Here is a 16,073-nt window from a genome sequence, read left to right on the forward strand (position 1 = left end):
AATCCTGCCAGCTCGCCTTATCGAGTGTGATATTAAGATGTGACTGATATCTGCAGAGCTGCACGGGGAGACGAGATGGCGGGAAAGATAACACATGCACACGCACACGTACACACACACACACACACACACACACACACACACACACACACACACACACACACAAACACACACGCACACAAACACACACACACTATATATATAGCAGCAATTTGCAATATGTGCAGATAACCCAATAATAAAAGCAGATGGAGGGTTTATATATATATATATATATATATATATATATATATATATATATATATATATATATATATATATATATATATATATATATATATATATATATATATATATATATATATATGTGTATAAATACATACTTATACGTGTGTGTGTGTGTGTGTGTGTGTGTGTGTGTGTGTGTGTGTGTGTGTGTGTGTGTGTGTGTGTGTGCGTAGTTCCATGCGTGCTTCCATGCTTCCCAAACTAAGCTTGCATCAGATAGCAGTTACATATCCGATTATTGCGCATGCAGCAATCCGTTATATGGCGCGGGTGGCTATACTGGTGCACGTTAGGGAGGTAGCACAGCTCCGAGTCATCCTGCATGAATCTTATTCTGCTCTGCATCATTTATAAAGAAGATCCCAATCGTCTGTGCTGCAGCGTGAATGCATCTCGAACTTGCTCGGAAACGAGACATTGTTCAAATGCGTCTATTCGTGCAGCAAATGCTCAATTTCTGCAACGTTTTTTGAAGTAAATATCAACAAAACAACTTCAGCTGCATTCACACATTAAAGTAAATATGTGTATGTATGTTTTATTTTTATTTTTTATAAATGGCTGTGATGACAATGTAAATGAGGGATTTCTAATCACTGCTATGTTGGAATTCTTATTAATATTTTTAGATTTAGAGAAAATTAAATATGATCTGAGGGGTACACCAAAACAATTTGACTTGACCTATGATTAGTTCCATAGCTACATTAAAGACATTATAGGATACATGTGACATAATAAACCTTTCCACTTACCTCAATTCTTTGTTTTTGTTTTTATTAAGTGACACTTCTTTGTATGTTTGTGTTTTTTATTTTACATTTGTAATTTTATTTTATTTTTTCTCAGTACCTGTGTTATGATTTCCCTATCAAAGGAATAAATACATATTATAAAAAAGGAATGCTTATTAATATTGATACTTGTTGATATTATTCATTTTTGTTTGACTATATTGGTGTGTGTGTCCTCTCAATTGCTCTTTTGATTGCTATTCTGAATGTTGCTGGGTTGGGTTTTGGAATTGTAATTATATGTTATATGTTACATATATGTTAGATCAGTGGTTCTCAAATGGGGGTACGCGTACCCCTGGGGGTACTTGAAGGTATCCCAAGGGGTACGTGAGATTTTTTTTAAATATTCTAAAAATATTGCAACAATTCAAAAATCCTTTATAATTATATTTATTGAATAATACTTCAACAAAATATGAATGTAAGTTCATAAACTGAACATCAAATCAAGTTGGCTATTCCATTCATTACAATGCAACAATGCAATATTCAGTGTTGACAGCTAGATTTCTTGTGGACATGTTCCATAAATATTGATGTTAAAGATTTCTTTTTTTGTGAAGAAATGTTTAGAATTAAGTTCATAAATCCAGATGGATCTCTATTACAATCCCCAAAGAGGGCACTTTAAGTTGATGATTACGTCTATGTGTAGAAATCTTTATTTATTATTGAATCACTTGTTTATTTTTCAACAAGTTTTTAGTTATTTTTATATATTTTTTTCCAAATAGTTCAAGAAAGACCATTACAAATGAGCAATATTTTGCACTGTTATACAATTTAATAAATCAGAAACTGATGACATAATGCTGTATTTTACTTCTTAATCTCTTTTTTTTTTCAACCAAAAATGCTTTGCTCTGATTAGGGGGAACTTGAATTAAAAATTTTTCACAGGGGGTACATCACTGAAAAAAGGTTGAGAACCACTGTGTTAGATTGTATATTGCTACTATATGGTCAATATGTAGTCTACTTTATACCTTTTGTTTTAGCCCTATTTTTCTGCACCATCCTTTCCATCCTTACCCTTTCCATTCTTTGTAACTGAGCTACTGTGTGGAACAATTTCCCTTGCAGATCATTAAAGTTTGTCCAAGTCTAAGTCAAAGTCTAAGAATTCTATTATTATTTTATTATTGTGTTGGACTGATGTAAAAATAAAACAATTAAAAAAAAAAAGGATTTTCCCACCAACGTGTGACAGAGAAAATGTACCACCCCTCCCTAAAGTAATGGGGGGCAAGCAAAAAAAAAAAAAAGAAGTCAAAATCAAGTTCAACAACGTGCTGGATGTGCATTTACATGACAATCCGGTCTGGGTGCCCCCACCCTGCACACCAGAGTCTGGCGTCAGCCGTGCTACACTTTCCCAGGCTCACAACAATGTCCCCCACGAGCACCTGCACCCCCCTGAACTCTGCACCACGACCACCACCTCCTCCTTCTCCATCAATGCTCCTTACACCAGCACATGCATGCTGCAGAAAGACCCTTTCAATCATCTACAGTTCGCTAATTAACTTTCAATAAGCACTACAGAAAATGCATTATTGCTTATTGCAAAGTGTTCATTATTACATTAGGGACAGTGTGTGTGTAAATGCGCACGCACACACACGCACACACACCTTATTCTCACATGCATTGGCGTCTCAAACTTGATACGCAAACAGAGAAATGATGCTGAATATACAATTATTCATGATGTTCAAGCCCCTCCCGTTTATGTAAGAGCTACAGAAAGAGATGAGGAGGAGCTTATCAAATGTACATTGTACAGTATACAGTATGTTTATGTGTAGAGTGAATAAATATAGCAATATAAAGCATTGGGTTTGCTTTAAATGCACAAATAAATGCATAGTTTAATCATAAATGATTTTGGTGTTTGCAAAAAATAAATACAGACATTATTAACGATATTATTTGGGTTTTTGAAAAAAATGAATACAGACATTATTAAAGATTTATTTGCAGTTTAAATAAAGCTGTTTTTTAAGCAGCGATATATCTATATATATATATATGTCCTATAATGTTCGTAATCCCCAGAAGTCCTTAAAATGTGTCAAGTGTATTTAGTGTTAGTGATAAAAACAAAAAAAAACAACAAAAAAAACAGACGTATATCGTCCTTGTTTTGTATTGTGTATTGGCATTCTCGATTCTATTTGAAAGTAAATGTTATTTGAAGCATTCAAAGTATTTCAGTAAAATAAGGAAATAGCTTGTTTTTTTCATTCAATAGTCATAAACTAAATATATTTGTATGAATGCTTCAATTTTGTAGAAAAAAACAACAAAAGAAAAATCGCCAAAAAAATAAATAAATACATAACGCAGCTGCAGATACAAGAAAGAAACAGCGACACCCTTTGGCGAGAAAAGGCACAACACGTCGGCACAGCAGCAAGTGCTGACAGAGGAGGAGTATTTTCTTCGTAGTCATTTGCATATAAGTTTGCCTTTAGGGAAATTGAAGATTTAAACTGTAAATGAACATTTTAGTAACATTAGATATATACATACATTATGGAAGCCTAACTTCATGGGAAAATAAAGACGCATAAGTTACAAAAACATTATATATATAGATATATATCAATATATATATTGTGTATATATAATGTGTGTGTGTATATATATCAATATATATATTGTGTATATATATAATGTGTGTGTGTATATATATCAATATATATATTGTGTATATATATATAATGTGTGTGTATATATATCAATATATATATTGTGTATATATATATATAATGTGTCTGTATATATATATATATACATATATATATACATATACATATATATATATATATATATGCATATATATATACATATATATATATATACACACATATATATATATATATCTATATATATATATATATATATATATATATATATATATATATATATATATATATATATATATATATATATATATATATATATATATATATATATATATATATATAGATATATATATATATATATATATATATATATATATATATGATTGGGAAATTAAATCAATTCAACAAAGATATTGAATATAGTTAAGTAAAATAAAAATAGTTAAACAAATTGGAAATATGCTAATCTTCCCATATGATGATGGTTAATAAAGTTTGTTTGATTATGTTGTATTTATATATTAACGAATTTTGTTATGTAACGTTAAGTAACAAGAAATACTACATTAGTATAAAAACTGTTGCTTTGGTATTTAGTCACATTCCTGATGAGGTATAAATAAATGTATACTTTTTATAGGCCGACTGATATTTATAAAACGCCAATTTGGAATCGAGACACACCACTGCACATAATAATATGTTTTCCCATGAAATCGAATGAAAAACGAATTGTCCTGCACATGCAAAGTGGGATGAGATGTCATAACTATTCAGCCAATCAACACTTCTCATGCAGAAGGTTTGTATAATCACTTTAACCGTATTGGTTCTAAACATTTCAATTAAATTATACATTTACAATTTTGAAAATTATGATTTTGATGTTTCAAAAACGTTAACTTCTATCTTGATTTTACTGTAGTAATATTGTTCCAAGTAATTAATTGGTCAATAAACAATTGTTGGGTGGGTTAATTACAATTCTGTTTTTGCAAAGCATTCATTTCACAGGTTTTTTGTTGTTTTTTTAATCAAAGCCTGCAATGATTTTAGCTATTATTAAAAAGATATATACGTTTATCACACACACTTGTTTTATTGTCTGTATAATTAAATCATTCAGATTTAATTGAATGACTGTTCGAACAACTTGTTGGAAAAGTATGTATACAAAGAGCCAAAAATGTCACATTGACGTGTGCACATTAATATTGGATTCATATTTTTGATTTTACATTTTTGAATTGTCATTTATTTACAGTTTGATTCGTGTTTTTTTACATGTAGAAATATGTTGTTTGTTCTATTTCGTTTTCATAATAAACTATTTTATAATATGATTCGATGTATAATAAATATTAAAATGCAACAAAACCATTTTAACATGAGTCACCACCACTTTTTTTTCTGAGCAATCACAAAAAATATGTTGCAGATTTTCGATAAATTGCACAAACAAAAATGTAAAAAAATTAAATATTCCCTAAATTGTTGTTACTTATATACAATAAACCGTATGAACAAGCAGAGTTTTAAAAAAAACAACAACAACAAAACAACACTCATTTCTTTTTTAACTGCTAACCAAAACAATATTAAATAATCTCTGCTTTTTCCCCAACTTCTTTTTTGTGCATCAGTGCAATCAAAATAAACTTGATGAATTCGTCTCAAACCGCAAATGAACAATTAATAATGCTCGCAGGAAGGTGAATATAACCATAGAATCCTTACCGCCGTGGCTGAAGTCCACTGCTGAAGTTGCAGCGTGTGTGAAAGAACCGCAGCCCGCGTGCCTTCATTTGAGTCGTATGCTAATGAGCCGTGACACCGCCCGAGCGTGCGCCCTCGCCCTGAATGGAGGGGCCAACGGGGGCCCGCTGGTTCCCACGGGCCACATTCCGCCGCTCAAGTTCAAGCTCAAAAGCAGAGCCTGGCCTGCATTCATCAGACTGCAAGGACGCCGCAGTGCGTGTGGCTGAGCCCCAAAAGGCGCTCGCTTGGCACCGTGGGAGAGAAGCTGGGCCCACAATGGAAACAATATCACGACTGTGGATGCATGCATACTTGCACAGTTATAGATTGTACGCAGTCGAAATAATCAACGTACAAGTGATTCAATCCATATAGCACTTTTTCCCCCTGCATGCAGAATTAGTTGCCCTGCATCCAATCGTACTTTTATATACTCAAAACAAATAAGATGCAACGTTTAACTAACTGAAAGTGTTTTCAAAGTACACACGAAAAAATGCTGGGTTATTTTGATAACCCAATTTATGAGTTGCTAGTGTTGGGGAATTTTATCATGGATTAATCTTATTAACATTATTTACAATCACCCAACATTGAGTCAGCATAACTCAACTTTTGGGTTAAATAATTCAACCCAATAGTTTGGTTGGGAATAACCCAACATTAAGTTATCATAACTCAACTTTTTGGTTAAATGATTGAACGCATTGAAAACATTAACTCAAAATGTCGAGTTAAAACAACTCAAATAAGGGGTTCATCCAAAAATGCTGGGTTATTTTGATAACCCAAGTGTTGGGTTAAATTTTGGAGTTATTTTTATGAAAAGCAATCATTTTTTGGGTATTATTTTAACTCAATTTCTGGGTTTTCAAAACTATGAACCATTTTTGGGTTGTTTTTCAATGAGTAACGCATTTTGGGGTAAAAGGCTTTTTTTTTTTAAATTAAAAAGTTACTTTTTTCTTGAAGGGAATTTGATTATTGATTAATCTCATTAACATTATTTACAATCGCCCAACATTAAGTTATCATAACTCAACTTTTTGGTTAAATAATTGAACGCATTGAAAAAATTAACCCAAAATGTAGAGTTAAAATAACTCAAATAATCGTCCTTTTCTGAACCAACTGTTGGGTTAAAATTTGATTATTTTTTAACCCAACAATTTTAGTGTGCACTAAAAAAATGCTGGGTTATTTTGATAACCCAATTTATGAGTTGCGAGTGTTGGGCTAAATTTTGGAGTTATTTTTATGACGACCAATCCATTTTTTGGGGTCATAAGGGTATTATTTTAACTCAATTTCTGGGGTTTCAAAATCATGAACCATTTTTGGGTTGTTTTTCAATGAGTAACGCATTTTGGGGTAAAATGCTTTCTTTAATTAAAAAGGTACTTTTTTAATGAAGGGAATTTTATTATGGATTAATATCATTAACATTATTTACAATCACCCAACATTGAGTAAGCATAACTCAACTTTTGGGTTAAGTATTTCAACTCAATAGTTTGGTTGGGAATAACCCAACATTAAGTTATCATAACTCAACTTGTTGTTTAAATAATTGAACGCATTAAAAAAATTAACCCAAAATGTTGAGATAAAATAACTCAAATAAGGGGTTCTTCCTTTTCTGAACCATGCAGCAGTTCGGTTAAAATTGGGTTATTCTTTAACCCAACATTTTTAGTGTGTACTAAAAAAATGCTGGGTTATTTTGTTAACCCAATTTATGAGTTGCGAGTGTTGGGTTACATTTTGGAGTTATTTTTATGACGACCAATCCAATTTTTGGGGTCATAAGGGTATTATTTTAACTCAATTTCTGGGGTTTCCAAATTATGAACCATTTTTGGGTTGTTTTTCAATGAGTAACGCATTTTGGGGTAAAATGCTTTTTTTAATTAAAAAGGTACTTTTTTGGTACTTTTTTCTTGAAGGGAATTTTATTATGGATTAATCTCATTAACAATATTGAGTAAGCATAACTCAACTTTTGGGTTAAGTATTTCAACTCAATAGTTTGGTTGGGAATAAGCCAACATTAAGTTATCATAACTCAACTTGTTGTTTAAATAATTGAACGCATTGAAAAAATTAACCCAAAATGTTGAGTTAAAATAACTCAAATAAGGGGTTCTTCCTTTTCTGAACCGTTTCTGAATGTTGGGTTATTTTTTAACCCAACATTTTTGGTGTACACTAAAAAAAATGCTGGGTTATTTTGATAACCCAATGTATGAGTTTCTAGTGTTGGGTTACATTTTGGAGTTATTTTTATGAACAGCAATCCATTTTTTGGGTTATAAGGATATTATTTTAACTAAATTTCTGGGTTTTCAAAATGATGAACCATTTTTGGGTTGTTTTTCAACAAGTAACGCATTTTTGGGTAAAAAGCTTTTTTTTAAATTAAAAAGTAACTTTTTTTCTTGAAGGGAATTTTATTATGGATGAACCTCATTAGAATTATTTACAATCACCCAACAATGAGTTAGCATAGCTCAACTTTTGGGTTAAATAATTGAACGCATTGAAAAAATGTACCCAAAATGTTGAGTTAAAATAACTCAAATAAGGGGTTCATTCTTTTCTGAACCAACAGTTGGATTACAATTGGGTTAGTTTTTAACCCAACATTTTTTAGGTTGTATTAAAAAATGCTGGGTTCTTTTGATAACCCAATTCATGAGTTGCGAGTGTTGGGGTAAATTTTGGAGTTATTTTTATAAAGAGCAGTCAATTTTTTGGGTTAAATGGGTATTATTTTAAGTAAATTTCTGGGTTTTCAAGATTATGAACAATTTTTGGGTTGTTTTTCAACAAGTAACGCATTTTGGGGTAAAATGCTTTTTTTTAATTAAAAAGTTACTTTTTTTTTTTAAGGGAATTTTATTATGGATTAATCTCATTAACATTATTTACAATCACCCAACAATCAGTTATCATAACTCAACTTTTGGGTTAGATAATTTAACCCAATAGTTTGGTTGGGAATAACCCAACATTAAGTTATCATAACTCAACTTTTTGGTAAAATAATTGAACGCATTGAAAAAATGTACCCAAAATTTTGAGTTAAAATAACTCAAATAAGGGGTTCGTCCTTTTCTGAAACAACAGTTGGATTAAAATTGGGTTATTTTTTAACCCGACATTTTTTAGTGTGCAATAAAAATATCTGGGTTATTTTGTTAACCCAATTTATGAATTGCGAGTGTTGGGGTCAATTTTGGAGTTATTTTTATGAAGAGCAATCATTTTTTGGGGTTATATGGGTATTATTTTCAAGATTATGAACCATTTTTGGGTTGTTTTTCAATGAGTAACACATTTTTGGGTAAAAGGCTTTTTTTAAATTAAAAAGTAACTTTTTTTTGAGGGGAATTTTATTATGGATTAATCTCATTAACATTATTTACAATCACCCAACATTGAGTTAACATAACTCAACTTTTGGGTTAAATAATTTAACCCAATAGTTTGGTTGGGAATAACCCAACATTAAGTTATCATAACTCAACTTTTTGGTTAAATAATTGAACACATTGAAAAAATTAACCCAAAATCCATCCATTTTCTAGCCCTTGTCCCATTTGGGGTCGCGGGGGTGCTGGAGCCTATCTCAGGTGCATGTTGAGTTAAAATAACTCAAATAAGGGGTTTGTCTTTTTCTGAACCAGCAGTTGGGTTAAATTTGGGTTGTTTTTTAACCCAACATGTTTTAGTGTCCCAGCTGCATTTGCTGGGATAGGCTCCAGCACCCCCCGCAACTCCGAAACGGACAAGCGGTAGAAAATGGATGGATGGATGGATGTTTTAGTGTGCACTTAAACATGCTGGGTTATTTTGATAACCCAATTTATGAGTTGCGAGTGTTGGGTTAAATTTTGGAGTTAGTTTTATGAAGAGCAATCAATTTTTTGGGTTATAAGGGTATTATTTTGACTCAATTTCTGGGTTTTCAAAACTATGAACCATTTTTGGGTTGTTTTTCAATAAGTAACACATTTTTGGGTAAAAGGCTTTTTTTTATTAAAAAGGTACTTTTTTCTTGAAGGGAATTTTATTATGGATTAATCTCATTAACATTATTAACAATCACACATCTTATGTACTTGGAAATATTTGAGCATGCTGTACAGAACTACTATGACCATACAAGGCAGTTCTTGTAAAAAAAAATGTCACTCATATCTTGCTTTTGAGTATATTTTAATGGAATAAAAATAATTTTGATCAGTAGTTGGGAAGGAGTAGGACAAACCAGCATTCAATTTTGAATTTTTAACCAACTATTGGGCTAAATTGCACAACCCAATAGTTGGGTTGGGAATAACCCAACATTGTAGTGAGCATAACTCAGCTTTTGTGTTAAATAAATTTAACCCAATAGTTGGGTTATGAATCAACTAACATTGAGTTAGTATAATTTATCTTTTAGGTTAAGTAATTAAACGCAAAAGTTGGGTTGAAAAAATCAACCCAAAATATTGAGTTAAAATAACTCAAATAAGGGGCTCATCCTTTTCTGAACCAGCAGTTGGGTTAAAATTGGGTTATTTTTTAACCAAACATTTTTTAAGTGTGTATGAAGAATAATTTCGACAAACGTATCAAAGCCTATTGAAAATGAGATATTATTCATCCTGTTATGTAAATCATACACTGACGTAAATATTTATTAAGAGAACTGTTGGATTGAGAATGTATTAACGTAAATTGTCTTACGAAATGACAACACACTCTAAAAAATGTTGGGTTAAAAAATAACCCACTTTTAACACAACCGCTGGTTCAGAAAAGGACAAACCCCTTTTTTGGGTTATTTTAACTCAACTTTTTGACTAAATGTTTTCAACCCAACTTTTGGTTTGAATTATTTAAGTAAAAAGGTTGAGTTATTCCCAACCAAAATATTGGATTGAGGTATTTAACCAAAAAGTTGAGTTATGCTGCCTATATGTTGGTTTATCCCTGACCAAACTATTGGGTTTAATTTATTTAATCCAAAAGTTGAGTTATGCTAACTCAATGATGGTTTATCCCTGACCCAACTTTTGGGTTTATTTTATTTAACCCAAAAGTTGAGTTATGCTAACTCAATGATGGTTTATCCCTGACCCAACTTTTGGGTTTAATTTATTTAACCCAAAAGTTGAGTTATGCTAACTCAATGTTGGTTTATCCCTGACCCAACTATTGGATTTAATTTATTTACCACAAAAGTTGAGTTATACTCACTACCATGTTGGGTTATTCCTAACTTAACTATTGGGCTGCGCAATTTAGCGCTCCTTGCCCCAATAATGGGGTAAACATTTTTTTTATTGTTTTATTATTGATTTTATTTTACTGCTGGTTTGTTCTACTCCTTCCCAACTACTTATCAGAAATATTTTTATTCCATTAAAATATACTCAAAAGCAAGATATGAGATTGAGATTTTTAACAAGAATATCAATACCGGTAGTCAAAATATACAGAAATTTGGGAAACTTTACACAAAACAAAAAAATTGTCCAACAGACAAAGTTCCATAATTTAACATAACATAACTCACTTATTTCTGCAGGTCATACGTGTCAGTGATTGCACTAAATCGGGAAAGGGGCAGCGTTAAATATGTTTTGCTTCTTCCTACTCCTTTTCGGACACGTTGTAAAGAAAAATGAGACTACGTAAACTATATGTAAATCATATTGTGACTGTATACATGTTCAAAATAAACGTTTTCCATAGCAATCACCAAGCAAGTACAATACCTTTAAATTAGTGGTTTTCAATGTGGGAAGCCTGCATTAAGGGTAGGTCTTTTAGCGCATCCGCAGCTTGAGAAAAATAAAGAAAAATATTCTGTCAAAACGGCTAACTTCTGTTATGTTCAAAGACAAAAATTATTAATTTCTGGTTGAACTCTAAAACGAAAAAAAAAACATTACTCAACTGAAACATTTACCGGTACTTTAAAGGGTATGACCAAAAAAAACCCCAAACTAATCTTTTTTATTTTGTATTGTTATTAATTCCTCATGGTTGATTTGGACTTACATTCATTGTTTTCCTTCTCGTTTCCTGTGCTCTCATTTCTCATCTGGAACACGAATGCACAAACATGCAACTTCCTGCCATGCTACTGCAGGACTTTGAGTAGTAAGAAATATCACAAAAATGACAACATGTGTAGATTCTAAATGTTTGGATAGTGAAAATCATTTTGGAAAAATGCAGTATACTTCAATCATGAGCGTGAAAAGCAAGCTTAAAGGGGAACTGCACTTTTTTCTAGAATTTTGCCTATCGTTCACAATCATGAGAAACATGACCATGGATAAAAAAAAAAATTAAATTCTAAATATGAAATAAATGCGATCAAAAGTATGCTTACAATGCAGCCTATAAAGCCCTTAAAACATACAAACATGTAAATATGTAATATAGTAACAGGCACATTTATAATAACATTGAATATTTACGTATTTTGATCATTTTAAGCATAGGAAGCGCATTCATTTAAAAAACGCATTAAAACGTTTACTTTTTTTGCTTCATCACTGATTATTACTCACTGCAGACTTCAGGAGAGCCAACAAACACAGTATAACATCACTTACCGTACAATATCTGCTGTCATTCGGATATCCTAATGACAGCAGATATTGTACAGAAAGAATATATATATATATATATATATATATATATATATATATATATATATATATATATATATATATATATATATATATATATATATATATATCACCGCACGCCACTGATACATATATATATATATATATATATATATATATATATATATATATATATATATATATATATATATATATATATATATATATATATATATATATATATATATGTGATAAAGTCAGGTGAGGCACTGACTTTATCACAGTCAGATTTACAAACATATGAACCCTAAAGAGTATCTTATTCACAATTTGATTGGCAGCAGTTAACGGGTTATGTTTAAAAGCTCATACCAGCATTCTTCCCTGCTTGGCACTCAGCATCAAGGGTTGGAATTGGGGGTTAAATCACCAAAAATTATTCCCAGGCACGGCGCCGCTGCTGCCCAGTGCTCCCCTCACCTCCCAGGGGGTGAACAAGGGGATGGGTCAAATGCAATGTACAAATTTCACCACACCTAGTGTGTGTGTGACAATCATTGGTACTTTAACCTAACTTTAACTTTACACTTACAAACTGTAGCACACAATAAAGCACATTTAATTAAAAAAACGTTATTATGGTCTTACCTTTACTTATAAATGCGGGAGCGTTGTGAATGAATGAAATATGAAATCCGCGCTGCATTCTGCAGGTGTACCTAATGTTGTGTCCCTGTTCACAGCTCCTCCGGCGCGCCGCGCGAGCATTGTTGTTTTTGCACTTTTTGGCTTCTTGTTAAGTGACTTTTTTTGGGTGGATTCGGTCTTGCACGTGGAGGGTTTGGGTGTGGGCTTTGGTTGGTGTGGCGCTCCCGTCGGGCGGTGCATTCTGCGGCGGGAGTGTTAACCGGCACCAGGAGGCGGGGTTATGAGACGAGCCTCACACAGTGTGTCTTGGCAGCAGTTTTATGATCGCTCAGCACTAAAAATACGTTACACACATACAGTTGTTGACAAAATACACTGTACATTATATACCTCAGCTAACTAAACTATGGAAATGTATAATATAATTCATATAGCAATACAGTCTCACTGCACAGCAGGCCAGCAGTTAGCCGAGTCATTGCGCACAATCCATGTTGAGGCACAACGCAGTGATGTGCCTCAACTGGCTGCTGATCACCGCACGGTCTCTTCTCAGTATTTGAACGGCAAATGTGAAAATAAAAATAAAAATAATCTAAAACTGGTGAAGTTAAATGGAAAATAACTTTAGTATAATCACTGGATACATATAACAATTTAATGTTTTTTTTTTTCTTTTTACTTTTTTTTTCTTTCCATGATGGCAGGTGAGGCCCCGCCTCCCCTGCCTCTAGTGACTGCACGCCACTGATATATATATATATATATATATATATATATATATATATATATATATATATATATATATATATATATATATATATATATATATATATATATATATATATATATATATATATATATATATATATATATATATATATATATATATGTATATATATATATACATATATATATATACATATATATATATATACATATATATATATATATATATATATATATATATATATGTATATATATATATATATATATATATATATATATACATATATATATATATATATATGTATATATATATGTATATATATATAGTCCCATTTAGATTAAAAATTACTCATAATTATCTCAAATAAATGGGGTGGGGGGGCTTTAGGAACCTCGCCCTCCAGTCAGCGCTCAGGGATTGTTTGCTGTCTCTTGTTTTCCTGTTATCCTGCTTCCTGTTTTCCTTGCATTGCCTTTTGACATTAAAGTCATGTTTTCCTGCAACACGCCTGCCATCTGTGCATCTTGGGGTTCGTCACCAGCAGTTCCTGACACAAGCGTCTTTTTGTGTCGTTCTCGTCATTTCCCGGTTCTAAGTGGCTGTCTAAGTGTACCAACTTGTCGGAATACCTACTCAGACTTCTTCTGCCCAGGTGGGAGACATGATTTAAAATCTACAATAAACTTCCAGGGAGCAAGGAAGCGAGGAAACACCTCGCCAGTCGATCATGTCAAAATTGTACACAGGCTTGTGATCACAGCACCGTTATAAATAGTTTGTCTGCGTTAGCGCTAATAATAACAATATCACTGATACTTGGTTAATATTTAAATCATGAAATGTATTGTTTGCACTTTTTGGATGTTTATTTACTGGATTTTATGGGCGAAATAGAAGACCTCCTAATGACTTTTATTTACGTTTATTTACAAGTTAAAATAAATTTTTAAAAATCTGTCCGTCGTCAAGTCTTTCATAATGATTGTGAACGATGGGCAAAATTCCCAAAAAAGTGCAGTTCCCCTTTAAGTACTGTATGTCACTCAGATTCAATGCTAAGATGAGAAGGGCAGCTTCAAATTTCAACGATAAAGGATATGAATGGATAAAAGTTATTATGATGTTCAAAGTTTGGTTTATGTTTATATCAGGTACGTATACTTTGGTGAGAGTTTAAGTACCATTTTGGAACAACTGCTGTCAAGTAATATTAGATATATACATAAAGTTGCTGACTTTTGGCGCATGTGCTAAAGGATTCAGCAGCTCAGTAAATCGGACTGTGACAGTTCCTCCACCTGTTCCTGCTTGACTTCAAGCACACCTGTGAAGTGAAAACCATTTCAGGTGACTACCTCTTGAAGCTCATTGAGAGAATGCCAAGAGTGTGCAAAGCAGTAATCAGAGCAAAGGGTGGCTATTTTGAAGAAACTAGAGTATAAAACATGTTTTCGGTTATTTCACCTTTATTTGTTAAGTACATAACTCCACATGTGTTCATTCATAGTTTTGATGCCTTCAGTGACAATTTACAATAGTCATGAAAGTAAAGAAAATGCATTGAATGAGAAGGTGTGTCCAAACTTTTGACCTGTACTGTATAAATATGAGGTAGATCACATCAACTTGGTCATTTGAAAAGTAGCTCGTCTGCTGAAAATTGTGGTTTATATCACATTATCTCACATCAGGGATTGACAATTAAGCAAACAGCACATTAAATCAGGGTATATACTTTTAGGGAATATGTTGAAATGAAAGCAGTGTAGTAAATATGAAGCAGCTTTAAGAAGTATGGTGTTCTAATAAAAGCAGTGGAGATGAAATTAAAACTCCAAAAATGAAACGCTGTTGTGACATGCGTCCAAAATCATCCTCCCAGTGATCTATAGAAATTTTGGTGTGTGTTTCCTAGCATAGTAAGTGTCTAGCCACAGTATAATTGGCTGCCTCCTTCCCAGACGACCCGGCCCACCTCCCTATGTTCCAGCATTTCAGCGCCAATAAAATGGTGTCTGGCTCGCTGATCCCACGACCCTCCAGGGATTTAATCCCTCACTCATGATTTGGACCTCTATGATGTCCATGATCACTGACAAGTTCAGGGGGCCCGCTTACTACGCAGACTTTTTGACTGACTTGTGTCCATCTGGTCATTTGTTAACATTGCAACGGCATTTTGGGGTCTAAATACAACTAAATATTATAAATAACATTCATAGGTTTGCTTTCACATCAAAATCGGCAAAAGTGGACCTCAGTGTTTATTGTTGTTGTTGTCTTACTGAGTTAAAGCTGTACACATGTATGCTTTTGGATAAGACCCACTTGTGCATAGTCGTGTAGTATCTCTTTAAAGAAAAGTCACTCTGCCAACTGCTGGCCTGGCATGTATACTACAGCAGTTACCTAATATTATAAGAGTCAAGTTGTAGTGAGAGGGGGACAAAATAATGGAAAAAATAAAAAATTAGTTTCGTGAGAATAAAGACTTTATGTGAGAAAATGTTATTTTATGAGAGTAACGTTGTAATTTTCTAAGTAAATCATAATAAATATTAATGTT

The 16,073-nt window shown here is 32.4% G+C and overlaps 1 long non-coding RNA gene across 1 annotated transcript in view; it reads right to left on the bottom strand.

The window, feature by feature from the left end:
* Positions 1 to 5,517, bottom strand: part of LOC133630903 (uncharacterized) — a 54,171-nt gene extending 48,654 nt beyond the window's left edge. Inside the window, exon 1 of the long non-coding RNA XR_009821370.1 lies at positions 5,474 to 5,517. This is a non-coding gene — a long non-coding RNA (uncharacterized LOC133630903). The remainder of the gene's footprint in view (positions 1 to 5,473) is intronic.
* Between the last annotated feature and the right edge of the window lie 10,556 nt (positions 5,518 to 16,073).

Source organism: Entelurus aequoreus, linkage group LG16 (genome assembly GCF_033978785.1).
Source record: "Entelurus aequoreus isolate RoL-2023_Sb linkage group LG16, RoL_Eaeq_v1.1, whole genome shotgun sequence".
Taxonomy (NCBI): domain Eukaryota; kingdom Metazoa; phylum Chordata; class Actinopteri; order Syngnathiformes; family Syngnathidae; genus Entelurus; species Entelurus aequoreus.